Here is a 16885-nt window from a genome sequence, read left to right on the forward strand (position 1 = left end):
ATGAACTCTCACCCCTTTGGCTATGAGTCTGGTTACAATAATGTTGCAGGAAGAAGAAATTACAACGAGAACAGGCAACAAGGTTGGAACAATCAAAGATGGGAGGAGCCACAAGGATTTGATCAATTCTCATGGCAACAACCACCTCCAATGGACTATCAACATCCACCACCATATGCCTATGAACCCTTTCCTCAACATAACTTTGGACCACCAAAGTCACAAGCCCCTTTCCGCCATTCACCTCCATATGACCCTAACCCTCAACCACCATACCAACCACCTTATGAGCCATATGAACCATATATAGAACCACCCCAATTCCAATCCAGTCACTCCCAACCACCATCACTTTCTTTTGTAGCATGTCCAAGTCCGGCAACCCAAGAAGCAGAGGATCGCCTAAGGGAAACAGTAATTAAATTTCAGGCAACCGTTCAACAACTGGGGCAAGTATTAATTCAATAGGCTTCTAGACGCTTAAATACACAAGGATCAGCCACAGCTCCATGTGGACAATCTAGTGTAGAGCGTAGCATGAAAGAGATACTAGAGACTCCAGTAGACAATACAGAGCATGAATTCATACTAGAACAAGCAGAAGAAGCTGTCATCGCTCAAAAAGAAGAGTTGGTTGAAGACTTAGGAGATGCAGAACCTCGATGGGAAAGTCTAGTCATAGAGCCTCCTTCCGAGACGGTTGAAATTGATGCTGAGGAGGGTGTGCAACCTCCAAAGCATATCATAGTTGAAGACTTGGAAGAGGTTGATCAAGAGATGGAGATTCAAGAAGAAGAAGCACAACCTCCCATGCCCTTGGAAAGCAATGAAGAGGAGATTGAATTGAAAGAGAGTTGCTAAGAGGAAGAGGTTGAAATTGAAGAAGCTTGCAAAGAGGTGGTAATTATCAGAGAAGAGCAAAAGGGAGTGGAACTTGCAATTTCATTAAAAATACCTCCCCCTAAGTTGCCATCATCCTTCACAACATTCAAGTGGGTAAAATTCATATCCCATAGCTTTCTAATCCCACTTGTTTATGGGCTACTGGAGACGGATGGTCAACTTAGAGCTCTTTGTGGCATTAAGAGTAAGAGGAAGATGGCCAGTGGTAAGAATTGTCAAGCAAGGTTCATTATGGTTGGAAGCTTTAAGTTTAAACGCAAAGGTTGGTATAAAGCTCAACTGAATGGGTCTAAGAAGCTGTTTGGATGTCTCAGTGAGAATTCCGACTGTTCACCACCCAAGTGGAAAAATGATGATGATCAACAAGAAGATGGGTGAAAGGCAAGGTCTGGGACCCTGGTCCAATCTAGAAATCAGCACTCTTGGGGCCTTGTCACATGCTTTAACTTACTTGAAGGCTTTCTGCGCCTAGTTTGGGATCCCGGAGGACATTGGAATCATAAACATTGGTGGAGATTCCTGGATGAGTTCAAGCACAAGCCACCCTAACAAAGGATTCCCCAAATGTCCAACTTAAGGACAATAACTAAAAGTGCTAGGTGGGAGACAACCAACCATGGTATGATCGTCCTTTTTTATTTTTATTTAGTTTTATTTGTTTTTGAATTTTATTTTATTTTATATTGAACCTGGAGTTTTGCATCACATTCATATTAACACTGCATTTTGCATTTTTCAGATTACAAAAAAAAAAAAGAAAAAGCGAGCACGCGACGCGACCGCATCAGCGACGCGTCTGCGTCGCAAAGAGATGGGAGACAATATTAATATGATCAGAGAGTTACGCAGTAGCAGCGCTGGAGGCGTGCCAATGGCACAAATTACCCCACGCGACCACGTCGCTGACGCGACCGCGTCATATGGGAATAATGGCCTCCCACGCGACCGCGTCACCCACGCGGCCGCGTGACCTGAAATCGGCGTAAAAATGGTGTATGGCAGAAAGTTGAGCTGGAGTTGGGCTGGACTTGTGCTGGAAGCCCAAGCCCTACCACGCGAACGCGTGCCCCACGCGTCCGCATCATTTTTAAAAGAAAGGCCACTCATGCGATCGCGTCGACCACGCGATCGCGTCACCCAGAATTTTGGCAAAAAGAGTTTCGAACAGAGAGTTGCGCGACCACGAGGCTGCACTCGCGCCAATCGCACAAAACAGGCCACGCGATTGCGTGACCCACGCGTCCGCGTCACCTGACCTTATCACGCACCACGCGACCGCGTCACAGGCGGCGCACAGAATATCCAGATCAGCCAATTTTCTTATCTTTTCTTCCCTAATCCTTATTTTTCTTCTCTTTTCTTATTTCTTTCTTCTTCCTTTCTTATTTTCTTTCACCTCCATTCTATTTTTTTTCATTTATTTGCATACTTTCATTCATTGCATTATTTTCATTGGTGTCATAATTTTATTTGAGTCATTATTCCTCATTATATGTTTGACAATTATTATTATCTTCTTTAAAGGATTGCTTGCATGTTCACTGTAATACTTTCTATACCATCTTCACCATGCATGCTATGTGTTTGTGAAAAAGCTCATATGGCATTATGCACTTCTCTATGTTATTCTACTATTCAATGCTTGCTTTTCATAAACCCTCTTTACTATTGTATTAATTGAAATTAATTGTCAATACAAACATGATGGTTTGTTTCGAGTAATGCTTGATCTATGCTACTCATACCCTTTGTCGGCATGCCAATAAACACCTTGCATTCACTTGTCCTTATATGCACTAGCTATTTTCCATTGATGGCTTTTCACATGTACTCGCGAGCATGTGTTAATGTCAGTTATATCTTAAATGTGCATCCATCACCACCTTTTCCGTTCTCTTCCTTGCTATATATATCTCTTTGAATTTAATTTACTTTCTCTTTCCTTTTTCAGAATGGCCACCAAGAAAGGAAAAGAGAAAGCCATTCCCAATCAACAGCAAGGAAAGGAACAAAAAGAGCCCCAGCTGAGGAACCACAACCCCCGTCCACCTGCACATCTCAGCATGCACCGAGGACGGTGCAATCTTTAAGTGTGGGGAGGTCGATACCGATCTCCATGGGTTAGTTATTTCCTGACTCAACACCAAAATTTTTATTTTATTTGTTTGCTCATTATTGCATTTGCATGTTTGATTGCATATTTGTTTGATTTTTTGCATATTTTACCACCTGGTTGAAATAATATTTTCTTTTTCAAGAAACCTTTTAGAGCATTTCACTAATTTGAATAAAATTTAATATTACACTTGTTTGAAGAAATATTATACTGGAACATGGTTTAGAGCTCGAACACACAAAACCTGTGAGATTTTTTGAGCCTATTTGAATTGGTTGCATTTTATCAACCAATATTTTATTTTTAGTGTGTATTTTTCTCTCTAAAATTGTGATCTTTGTCTTGCTTAATTATATATTTCCATGGTTTGATGTATGCATGCACTTATATGATTGAGGCCTTTGTTTCACTAAGCTTACATACCCATATGGCCTTAACCTTCCATTATCCCTTGCAAACCAATTTGAGCCTATTTTACCCCTTTGTTCTTTTTATTTAGCACATCATTAACTCTAAGCAAAAAATAATAATGTCCTTAATTTGAATCCTTGGTTAGCTTAGACTATTGAGAGTGCTTATGATTTAAGTGTGGGAAAAGTGGGTTTGGAAACATTTGGTTTGAGAATTGAGTATGTTAGAATTTTCTGAAAATGTGAAAGAATGTTGAGAATATGTTCATGCATTCAATAAATTAATCAAATGCATTGAGAAATATATATATATATATATATATATATATATATATATATATATATATATATATATATATATATAAATACAAAAAGAAGAAGAAGAAGAAAAAGAGAGAGAAAAAGAAAAGAAAAAGAGCAATTAATAAAAGGGGACAAAATGCCCCAAAGTAAGTAGTGAAAGCAATACATATGAGTTGTACTTGAAATTAGAATGCATGAATATGTGGAAAACATGGTTAATGGATGGTTAGATGTTGTATTATGATTACATGGATTGTTTAAGTTAGGTGGGAAAAGTTTAAGTTAATTAAGGATTTAGATTTCAGTCCACTTGGCCAAATACAATCCTACCTTGACCCTGACCCCATTACAACCCTTAAAAGACCTCTTGATATGTGTATCTGTGCATTAAATTTATGTTGATTGTTAGATGAAGAGCAAGCCTTAGAAAGCAAGGTTAGTAGAGAATTGAGAGATCGAACCTTAAACACCTGAGTGATTAGAGTGTATACACTACCAGTAAGGGTTCGATGCTCAATTCCTTGTTCCCTGCTTTCATGAGATATTTTCTTCTTGCAAGTCTATTTGTACTTCATTTTTATGATTTGAATTAGTGAAATCCAGTTCATATTTCCTCTTGAAAGATTTGTTTACTTTTAACTAAGTAGGTAGAATCATTTTGCATGTAGTTGCATTCATATAGATAGGTTGCATTTCATACATTCTTACTTTCCTCTTCATTTCTTTATAGCTTCTCTTGAGCTTAGCATGAGGACATGCTAATGTTTAAGTGTGGGAGGTTGATAAACCACTATTTTATGGTTTATCTTGTGCTCAATTGAGTGGATTTCATCAACTCTTTACCCACTTATTCATACTATTTGCATGGTTTTACATTTGCCTTCCTAATTATGTGTTTTGATTGAAAACATGCTTCTTTGATCTTATATTTGCTTATTATTAATCCTCTCTTATTACCATTAGATGCCTTGATATGTATGTTAAGTGTTTTCAGATATTATAAGGCAGGAATGGCTTGGAGGATAGAAAGGAAGCATGCAAAAATGGAAGGAATACAAGAAGTTGGAGAAATTGCAAAGCTGTCCAGCCTGACCTCTCTGCACTCAAACGGCTATAACTTTAGCTACAGAGGTCCAAACGACGCGGTTTTAGTTGCGTTGGAAAGCTAACGTTCGGGGCTTCGATTTGATATATAATATGATAAAGGTTTTCTGATGCTAGGTGATGCGACCGCGTGATTCATCCGGCCGTGTCGCAGTGACGGAAATCCAGCGTGGCAAAATTCGAAACCAGCAAATTCTGGACTGTTTCTGGCCCAGTTTGCGGCCCAAAAAACACAGATTAGAGGCTATAAAGTGGGGGACTGTATCCATTCATGGGAGGCTCTCATAATTCATAATTTTAGGAGTAGATGTAGTTTTTAGAGAGAGAGGTTCTCTCCTCTCTCTTAGGATTAGGATTTAGGATTTCTCTTAGTTTTAGGAGTGACTCTCAATCCCAGGTTCCTTATTTTTATTTATTTTCTCAATTTAATTTATGAACATCTATGCCAGATTTAATTTTTTTTGTTAATGCAATTCGAGGTATTTTCAGATTTAAGATTGCTTTGCTTATATTGATGCTTTTAATTTAATTTAGATATTTTTCTCCCTTTTGGCTTTGGTCAAGTGGTTGGTAGTACTTGAGTTATCAATTAAAAAAGTGGTTGAAATTAGGAGTTGCTCCAATAACTCTAGTCTTTCCGTAAGGAATTGACTAGGACCTGAAGATTAAGCTAATTAATCAACTTGATTTACCTTCATAGTTAGAGGTTGACAAAGTGAGATTAAATTCCAATTTTCATCACAATTGATAAGGATAGGACTTCCAGTTATAATACCTTGCCAAGAGTTTATTTTATCTATTTATTTTATTTTCCTTATCATTTAACATACTACCTCCTCACTTTCAAAATCCCAGTTTACAAGACTCATAACCAATAATAAGAACACCTCCCTGCAATTCCTTGAGAAGACGACCCGAGGTTTAAATACTCGGTTATCAATTATAAAGGGGTTTGTTACTTGTGACAACCAAAACGTTTGTACGAAGGGATTTTTGTCGGTTTAGAGACTATATCTACAACGCGACTGTTTTTATGACATTCTTTGCTGGCAAAAATCCTAACGTCACACTTTTCTTGAAAAGGTGCCAAGAGACTAACCTAGTCTTAAACTAGGAAAAATGTCACTTTATGGTGACTGAAGGAATTGTCCTTGGGCACAAAATTTCAAGCAAGGGAATAGAGGTGGATCAAGTCAAGGTAGAGGTAATTGAGAAATTACCACCACTTGCCAATGTTAAGGCAATCAGAAGCTTTCTGGGGCATGCAGGATTCTATAGGAGGTTCATAAAGGATTTTTCAAAAATTGCAAAACCTCTGAGTAACCTGCTAGCTGCTGACACACCATTTGTGTTTGACACAAGGTGTCTACAGGCGTTTGAAACCCTGAAAGCCAAGCTGGTCACAGCACCAGTCATCTCTGCACCTGACTGGACATTACCATTCGAATTAATGTGTGATGCCAGTGACCATGCCATTGGTACAGTGTTGGGACAAAGACATAACAAGCTTCTGCACGTCATTTACTATGCCAGTCGTGTTCTAAATGACGCACAGAAGAATTACACAACCACAGAAAAAGAGCTGCTTGCAGTGGTTTATGCCATTGACAAGTTTAGATCCTATTTAGTAGGATCAAAAGTGATTGTGTACACTGACCATGCTGCTCTTAAATATCTACTCACAAAGCAGGATTCAAAACCCAGGCTCATGAGATGGGTGTTGCTTCTGCAAGAGTTCGATATAGAAATAAGAGACAGAAAAGGGACAGAGAACCAGGTAGCTGATCACCTGTCCCGGTTAGAACCAGTGGCTGGGGCATCCCTCCCTTCCACTGAGATCTCTGAGACCTTTCTGGATGAGCAACTCTTTGCCATTCAGGAGGCACCATGGTTTGCAGACATTGCAAATTATAAAGCTGTGAGGTTCATACCCCAAGAGTATAGCAGGATGCAAAAGAAAAAACTAATTTCTGATGCAAAGTACTACTTATGGTATGAACCATATCTCTTTAAGAGATGCGCTGACGGAATGATCCGCAGATGCGTCCCTAGAGAGGAGGCACAGAAGATCCTGTGGCATTGCCATGGATCACAGTATGGAGGACATTTCGGAAGTGAACGAACAGTGATAAACCCCGATTTCGTGGTTTATCTTGCCCTTATTTTGGGGGAATTTTATCAATATTTCTCACACTTATTCACAAGAAATGCATGGTTTTGTGTTCACTTCCCAATATTACTCTATGATGAAAAACATGCTTATTTTGCCTTGAAATTGCCATATTTTAATCCTCTTCTATTGCCATTCGATGCCGTGATGTTTTTGTTGAGTAATTTCAGGAATTATAGGGTAGGAATGACTTAGAAGAGAGGGAGAAAGCATGTACAAAAAGGGAGAAACATGAAGAATTGAAGTCTTGGGAGCAGCAGCATCGGCACGCCCGCGCACTCCACGCGCACGCGTGGATGGGATTGGCTGGAAGCGGCGCGAAAGGATGGACGCATCCGCGCAGATTGGAAGATTCCTATCGACATGCACCCGCAACTGGCGCGCACGCGTGGATCACAAAAGTAATCGGCGCGCGCGCACGCATGGGGCGCACGCGTGGGAAGCTGCACGTGACCTCATTAAGAGAAATCGTGCCTGGCGATTTCTGAGGCCAAGGAGGCCCAACTTCAAGCTGTTTCTGCATGGAAAAGACCCAAGGATGCTAGGGGAAAGAGAGAGATCACTCATTTTACACTAGGCCACAATTTTAGCTAGTTTTAGGTTCTTTGGTTATTCTAGAGAGAGAAACCCTTGTTCCTCTCTAGATCTAGTTTTCATTTTGATCTTCCCTTGTTGATTTATGAATTGAATTTTGTTAATTATAGTTTTAATTGTTCAATTTGAATTCCTTGTTACAATCTTGCTTACATTTAATGATAGTTTTATGATTCTTGTCAATTGTCATTTCATACCCATTTTTTGAATGTTGTGAATCTTGACTTGTTGATGTTACATTGATGATTTCTATATTTAATCTTGTTGATTGCTTGATTGTATGTTGATAATTGTTAGTGGGTATTTGTGGAATTCAATTTAATTACTATATTGAACATGTCTTTTATTAATGCTTACCAAGTGTTTGATGAATTGTTTACTTTGATTATGGAGTAGTCTTTTCCACTCTTGGCCTAGGTCAAGGGAATTGGGTAAACTTGAGTCATTGGGTCTAATGGATTTGATGATTTGGCAGCCCTTGGTGGTCAATTTGATACTCATTGACGCCAACCCACTACTAATTTAATTAGTAGGTAGGTTGCGACTTATGGGTTGATCTGACCAAGGCCATTTGACGTACTTCAAGTCTAGGGGTAGATATCACGTACTTAAGACTTTGGGGGTAGACTTAATGAGCTTGGTTCCTCATAATTGTCAAGATATAGTTGTTGGACAAGGATTGTGATCCCAACTCCCATGCCTAGCCAAGAGTTATTTTTATCATTCATTTTGAAAACCAATTTCCAATTTCAATTGCCTTAGTTATAGTTACTTGTTTGGTTTAAGTAGAATTAAATAGAATATTGCTTGTTCATTGGAATTGCTCAAGTTTTACTTAGGTGGTTGAATTAGTTTATTGCAATTTAAGATTACTTGCTTGTTAAGATTTCTATTTATTTTCATGCTCATAACTCACAACCCCGGATTTCTAACCAATGTCGAAGCACATGTTTGCCCATTCCTTGTGAGACGACCCGAGGTTTGAATACTTCAGTTATTTCTATTGGGGTTGAACTTGTGACAACCAAATCCCTCTTCTAAATTGGACTCCCCGAGGATTGTTGTTGGTAGAGCTATACTTACAACGAGGTGTTATTAAAGAGAAATTTACCAATACACCCTTGGGTGCTCCGTGTCAAATTTTTGGCGCCATTGCCGGGGAATGGTTGCAACATATGCCTTGATATTGGTTATGTGAATATGTGAATATTGTAGATATTTTGCTCTTTCAATACTTAGCTATAGTTTAAAACTCTTTTGCATTTGTACTATGACTTTCGAGTTTGATGACTCGGTCTCAACCGAATTCTAGCTTAGCCAACTTTGATCCCAAGATTGAAAGAACGTTGTTACACACTCGGTAAGCTAGAAGGCGATTGGACTACACGCCTAGTACTTCGGCCTCTCTTGAGGAAAACACCGAATCACTAGATGTTACCGAGAGTGACTTGGAGTCCGCTACTTCCTATTCTTCTGTTAGCACTACTAATACATTTTTGCATCCTACAGGTGAGCCACACATGGCGGAACCACGCCGGATCACTTTGTATGAGCAAGGAGCTCCGGATATCATACTTCAACCGTTACAAGCAAGATATCCTAACCTTGATCCAAACTTTGAGTTGAAGAGTAGCTTGATAAATCTACTTCCTAAGTATCATGGGTTGCCGGGTCAAGACCCCATCCGACATTTGAAGGATTTTCATGTTGCTTGTTCTACGGCTCGAAGGCATGGAGCCGATGAGGTAGCCATCATGGTTTTTGCTTTTCCTTTCTCTCTTGAAGCGCAAGAAAAAACATGGTTCTATTCGCTACCGGATGATATTGTGACTAATTGGGATTTCTTAAGAAGAGAGTTTCTTGACAAGTTCTTCCCACCGGAGAAGACCGAGTACATCCGGAAAGAGATTTCGGGCATAATGCAAAGAGACCAAGAGAGCATGTATAAGTATTGGTCTCGATTCAAGAGGTTACTGGAGTCATGTCCACATCACGGAATGACCACTCACTTGCTCATTAGCTACTTCACCGGAGGTCTTTGTGCGGAAGATAGAAGATTGCTTATCGCCTCTAGTGGCGGGTCCCTTTCGAAAAACAAGACGGAAGGAGAAGCTTGGGATTTGATAAAGGATGTCACCGAATCTACACAACACACAAGAGTGAGGAGTAACCCCCTTAAGGGTGTGGTAGAACCGCCCCCCTCCGAAGCAAGTCTAACCAAGGCACTTGGGGATATGACCACCATCCTTACACAAATTCAAAGAGATCAAAGGGAGTACTGCTCCATCAAGGTCATCCAATCCCCTCCTCCGGTTGCTCAACTTGAAGGCCCTCCTAGGATTTGTGGTTTGTGCTCTAGCACTACACATTACACCGACCAATGCCATCAAATTCAAGAGGAACATGTGATAAACCACTATTTTATGGTTTATATTGTGTTTAATTGTGTGGTTTTATCATGATCCTTACCCACTTATTCATTAAATTAGAATGCAATTATAATTCCTTCCTGAATTTATTACATGTTTGAAAACTGCTTCCTAGAGACTTTAATTATGTATTTTTAATTCTCCTTTATTTCATTCGATGCCGTGATCTGTGTGTTGAGTGTTTCAGACTTTACAGGGCATGAATGAGTTGGAGATTAGAAAGGAAGCTGGCAGAAATGGAAGGAACACAAGAATTTGAGGAGATAACCAGCGAGAAATGATGCGGTCGCATGGCTCACGCGACCGCGCGAAGGAGAGCAAATCGCAGTGACGCGGCCGCATGGCTCACGCGGCCGCGTGGATTGGAAAAGCTAAAGCGACGTGGTAGCATGGACGACGCGAACGCGTGGCAAGGAAAAGCGCGAATGACGCGTCCGCATGGGTGACGCGATCGCGTGACATGTGCAATCTGCATAATCTGTAGAACTCGCTGGGGGCGATTTTGGACCTTATTTCGACAGTTTTCGGCCCGGAACAGCAGACTAGAGCCAGAGAACATGCAGAAACAAAGAACAACATTCATTCTACACAGTTTTCAGTTTTAGATCGAGTTTTACTCCTCCTCTAGGTTTTTTTTCTTTAGTTTTTAGGATTTAATTTTCAATTGGTCTTAGCATTGGAACATTGAGAAGAGTTAGTACTTCATCAAGACTTCGTCATTCTAGATCGTTCTCTTAACTTGGTTTTATTATTCCATGTTCTTTACTTTGCTCAATTTTGTCAATTGAATACTTTTATGATTATTTAATACAAGGGTTATTTCTGTTATTTTAATTCATTTTAATTTCCAATAATCATGTCTTCTTTTAATTCCCTTTCATGTGTTAACTGTTGGGTTAACTCTTGAGTTGATTGAAAGGAACTCTTGAGTTGCAAGGATTGAAAGAAAATTTGTAATTGGGTTAACTGTTGGATTTCTATCTAGTCACTAACACCAATCCCTTTGAACTAAGTGGGTTGCAACTCGTGAGCAGATCTAGCATTCCAACTCGTTTGACTTTCCTTTACCTAGTAAAGGATAACTAAACAGAACAACCATTAATTATCAATTAATCTTGAAATCATTCCATCAATAATAGAGATTCAAACTAATCAACTCCCACTCAAGGCTTTTACTCATATTATTTAATTTTCTCAATTTAATTTTCCATCTACTTAACTCAATTTCTTTGGAAACATCTGATTAATAAAATAGCACACTTTTCTGCAACTCGTTGGGAGACGACCTGGGACTCAAACTCCTAGTAATTTTTACTTTAAATTTTCTGTGCCATATCTGTAAATTGATAGGCAGATTTTTGGTGAGTTAAGAACTATACTTACAACGTAACTATTTTATTAAATTTTAATTCACCAACTTCTGTGCTCCGTCAATTTTTGGCGGCGTTGCCGGGGAGTTGCAATAGAGTGCTAAAGTTATTAATTAGAATTTATTTATTTGCATTTTATTTTATTGTTTTTACTATGAGCTTAATGTTTCTTTCGTCAAATGACGCATTCACTACCTGACCCCAACTTGCCAATATTCGATCCTGAAATTGAAAGGACTATTTCACAAATAAGGCGAGCTAAGCGTCGATTAGTCCTCTCTGAGGACGAATCTGAAACGTCAGTTGAGGAAGAAACCAGCCTCCGTTTTACTAATTCGGTTGTTTTACGTGCAGGAGACATGGCAGCTAGGAGAGTTACCATCCAGGAGGAAGGAGCTCCTGATTTTACAATGTAACCGTTTCAAGCGCATCATCCAGTGGTAGCTACAGATTTTGAAATAAAGACCGCACTGCTAAATTTGATGCCCAAGTTTCATGGCTTACCTGCTCAAGAGCCCATCAAGCACTAGAGAGATTTCCAAGCAGCCTGTTCCACTGTCAGGCGTGATGGTACTGATGAAACTTCAATTTTGCTGAAAGCTTTCCCATTTTCTCTTGAGGGAAAGGCAAGAGAGTGGTACTACACTCAACCTCTAGCAAATGTATCCAACTGGGATACACTCAGAAAGGAGTTTTTGGAGAAATTCTTTCCATCTGAAGTTACTGATAAACTGAGGAAGGATATTTCCACAATTGTTCAGGATGACAATAAGTCTCTCTTTGAATACTGGGAACGCTTCAATAAGACCACATTGGAAAGTGCCAGCAATGGGTCTATGAAGAAGTACAAGACCACTGATGAAGCATGGCAATTGATCAGTGATTTAGCTGAATCTACTAGGAACCACAGACAAAAGCAAGGCCGTTCAAAAGCCGTTGCAGAAGTATCTTCTAACAGAGAGACTGCGGCTCTAGCTCAGAGTATATGTGAGATGAATAACTTGCTGAAGCAGATGCAATTGAATCAACAACAAGCTCAGCAAGCTCAACCTCCTCCACCACAGAAAAACCAACAACTAGTCCCACAGAGAGTTTGCGGAATCTGTGCTGATTATACCCATTATACTGATGAATACCTGCAGCTCCAACAAGAAGACAACATGGTGGCATCCACTCATAACTTCTCATGGATCCTCACAGATGTGCAGAGCTTTGTTGAGACTCTCCAACACCAAACTTAGAGTTTGGATATGGGAGTTCAACACCAAACTTAGAGTTTGGTTGTGGCCTCCCAACACCAACCTTAGAGTTTGACTGTGGGGGCTCTGGTTGACTCTGCTTTGAGAGAAGCTTTTTCTGCTTCCTCTCCATGGTTGCAGAGGGAGATCCTTGAGTTTTCAACACAAGGGAGTCCTCATTCCATTGAAGGACTATTTCACCTCTGTCAACATCAATCACAGCTCTTGCTGTGGCCAGGAAAGGTCTTCCTAGGATGATGGATTCATCCTCTTCCTTTCCAATATCCAGGACTATGAAATCAGCAGGGATGTAAAGGCCTTCAACCTTTACTAACACGTCCTCTACTTGTCCATAAGCCTGTTTTCTTGAACTGTCTGCCATCTCTAATGAGATTTTAGCAATTTGCACCCCATAGATTCCCAATTTCTCTATTACAGAGAGGGGCATGAGGTTTATTCCTGAACCAAGGTCACACAGAGCCTTAAAGATCATGGTGCCTATAGTACAAGGTATTATGAACTTTCCAGGATCCTGTCTCTTCTGAGGCAATGTCAGTTGATCCAGATCACTTAGTTCATTGATGAACAAGGGAGGTTCAACTTCCCAAGTATCAATGCCAAATAATTTGGCATTCAGCTTCATGATTGCACCAAGAAACTTGGCAGTTTGCTCTTCAGTAACATCCTCATTCTCTTCAGAAGAGGAATACTCATCAGAGCTCATGAAGGGCATAAGGAGGTTCAATGGAATCTCTATGGTCTCTAGATGAGCCTCAGAGTCCTTTTGTTCCTCAGAGGGAAGCTCCTTATTGATCACTGGACATCCCAGGAGGTCTTCCTCCTTGGGATTCACGTCCTCCTCTCCTTCTTTGGGTTCGGCCATGGTGCTTATGTCAATGGCCTTGCACTCTCCTTTTGGATTCTCTTCTGTATTGCTTAGGAGAGTACTAGGAGGGATTTCAGTGATCCTTTTACTCAGCTGGCCCACTTGTGCTTCCAGATTTCTAATGGAAGATCTTGTTTCATTCATGAAACTTACAGTGGCCTTAGACAGATCAGAGACTAAGTTTGCCAAATTAGAAGTATTTTGTTCAGAGTTCTCTGTCTGTTGCTGAGTGAACGATGGAAAATGCTTGCTATTGCTAAACCTGTTTCTTCCACCATTATTAAAGCCTTGTTGAGGCTTTTGATCCTTCCATGAGAAATTTGGATGATTTCTCCATGATGAGTTATAGGTGTTTCCATAAGGTTCACCTAAATAATTCACCTCTGCTATTGCAGGGTTCTCAGGATCATAAGCTTCTTCTTCATAAGAAGCCTCTTGAGTACTGTTGGATGCAACTTGCATTCCATTCAGACTCTGAGAGATCATATTGACTTGCTGAGTCAATATTTTATTCTGAGCCAATATGGCATTCAGAGTATCAACTTCAAGAACTCCCTTCTTCATAGGCGTCCCATTGATCACAGGATTCCTTTCAGAAGTGTACATGAACTGGTTATTAGCAACCATGTCAATGAGTTCTTGAGCTTCTGCAGGCGTTTTCTTTAGGTGAATGGATCCACCTGCAGAGGTGTCCAGTGACATCTTTGATAGCTCAGATAAACCATCATAGAATATATCCAGGATGGTCCATTCTGAAAGCATGTCAGAAGGACACTTTTTGGTCAACTGTTTGTATCTTTCCCAAGCTTCATAGAGGGATTCACCTTCTTTTTGTCTGAAGGTTTGAACATCAGCTCTAAGCTTGCTCAGCTTTTGAGGAGGAAAGTACTTGGCTAAGAAAGCCGTGACCAGCTTATCCCAAGAGTTCAGGCTGTCTTTGGGTTGAGAATCCAACCATAATCTAGCTCTGTCTCTTATAGCAAAAGGGAAAAGCATGAGCCTGTAGACTTCAGGATCTACTCCATTAGTCTTAACAGTATCACATATCTGCAAGAATTCAGTTAAGAACTGAAAAGGATCTTCAGATGGAAGTCCATGAAACTTGCAGTTCTGCTGCATCAGAGAAACTAATTGAGGTTTCAGCTCAAAATTGTTTGCTCCAATGGCAGGAATGGAGATGCTTCTTCCATGTAAATTGGAATTAGGTGCAGTAAAGTCACCAAGCATCTTCCTTACATTATTATTATTTTCGGCTGCCATCTCCTCTTCTTGTTCGAAAATTTCTGAAAGGTTATCTCTGGATTGTTGTATTTTAGCTTCTCTTAGTTTTCTTTTCAGAGTCCTTTCAGGTTCTGGATCTGCTTCCACAAGAATGTTCTTATCCTTGCTCCTGCTCATATGACAAAGAAGAGGGCACATAAAAAAAAATAATAATAGAGATCCTTTATACCACAGTATAGGGATCTCTGTGTGAGTAGAAGAAGAGGGGGAGACAAAGAATGTGATATAATGGAAGAAACACAACTGTGAGGAGGGTTGAGATGTGAGATGAGATGTTAGTAGATGTATAAATAAATAGATTAAGATGAGAGAGAAGGAATTTTCGAAAATAATTTTTGAAAAAGAGTTAGTGATTTTCGAAAATGGTTTTTTTTTTAAAAATGTTAGTATTTTTCGAAAATTTTTAAAATCAAAAATAAAAATAAGAATAATTTGTTAATTAAAAAGAAATTTTTGAAAAAGAGGGAAGATATTTTCGAAAATGAGAGAGAGAGAGTTAGTTAGGTAGTTTTGAAAAAGTTAAGAAACAAACAAAAAGTTAGTTAGTTAGTTGACAAATTTGAAAATCAATTTTGAAAAGATAAGAAGTTAGGAAGTTAGAGAAGATATTTTGAAATCAAATTTTTGAAAAGATATGATTGAAATTGTTTTTGAAAAAGATTTGATTTTTAAAATCACAATTAATGACTTGATTCACAAGAAATCACAAGATATGATTCTAGAACTTAAAGTTTGAATCTTTCTTAACAAGCAAGTAACAAACTTCAAGTTTTTGAATCAAAACATTAATTGATTATGTTATTTTCGAAAATTTGATATAAAAATAAGAAAAAGAATTTTGAAAAATATTTTTGGAATTTTCGAAAATAACTAAGAATTTTGAAAAAGATTTGATTTTTGAAAAAGATTTTGAAAAAGATAAGATTTTCAAATTGAAAATTTGATTTGACTTATGAGAAACAATTTGATTTTTAAAAATTTTTGAAAAAGTCAATCCAAATTTTCAAATTTGATGAGAGAAAAAGGGAAAGATATTTTTTTGATTTTTGATTTTTTATGATGAGAGAGAAAAACAACAAAAAGACTCAATACATGAAAATTTTGAATCAAAACAATGAATGCATGCATGAATGATATGAATGTCAAGATGAACACCAAGAACACTTTGAATGTCAAGATGAACATCAAGAACATATTTTTGAAAAATTTTTTATGCAAAGAAAACATGTAAGACACCAAACTTAGAAATCTTTCATGTTTAGACTCTAAGAAACGAAAAATGCACATGTAAAACAAGAAAAGACACAAAACATGAAAATATCAAGATCAAACAAGAAGACTTACCAAGAACAACTTGAAGATCATGAAGAACACTATGAATGCATGATATTTTCGAAAAATGCAAGATGCATATGCAAGTGACACCAAACTTATAACATGACTCAAGACTCAAACAAGAAACACAAAAAATGTTTTTGATTTTTATAATTTTCTAATTTTTTTGGTATTTTTTGAAAATTAGTTGACAAAGGAAAAATAAGGATTCCAAAATTTTTAATATGAATTCCAGGAATCTTGCATTCTTAGTCTAAAGCTTCAGTCCAGGAATTAGATATGGCTCACTAGCCAGCCAAGCTTTCAATGAAAGCTCCGGTCCAAAACACTAGACATGGCCAATGGCCAGCCAAGCTTCAGAAAGATATCAGAATATACTGCTCATTACTTATCAAATATGTAACTTGCCTCTATGCTGATGGTTTGGAAGCCTTAGTCCAAATGAATTTAGACATGGCTTTACAGCCAGCCAGGCTTCACATGCTTCATGAAACACGAGAATTCATTCTTAAAAATTTTGAAGCCATAGAATAATTTATTTTTGAAAACATTATTTTTATTATTTTTATTTATTTATTTATTTTTTTCGAAAACAAAAGAAAAATTTTTGAAAGATTTTTGAAAAATTTTTGAAAACAAAACAAAAAGAAAATTACCTAATCTGAGCAACAGGATGAACCGTCAGTTGTCCAAACTCAAACAATCCCCGGCAACGGCGCCAAAAACTTGGTACACAAAATTGTGAT

At 38.5% G+C, this 16885-nt stretch overlaps 1 non-coding gene across 1 annotated transcript; it reads left to right on the forward strand.

Annotated features, from left to right (window-relative positions):
* The first annotated feature begins 14279 nt into the window (after positions 1-14279).
* On the forward strand, positions 14280-14387 carry LOC148548678 (small nucleolar RNA R71). The gene has a single exon (XR_015897794.1). It is a non-coding gene; the product is annotated as a small nucleolar RNA R71 (small nucleolar RNA).
* The last annotated feature ends 2498 nt before the right edge of the window (positions 14388-16885 follow it).

Source organism: Arachis ipaensis, chromosome B8 (genome assembly GCF_059453495.1).
Source record: "Arachis ipaensis isolate K30076 ecotype BB chromosome B8, ASM5945349v1, whole genome shotgun sequence".
NCBI classification, from domain to species: domain Eukaryota; kingdom Viridiplantae; phylum Streptophyta; class Magnoliopsida; order Fabales; family Fabaceae; genus Arachis; species Arachis ipaensis.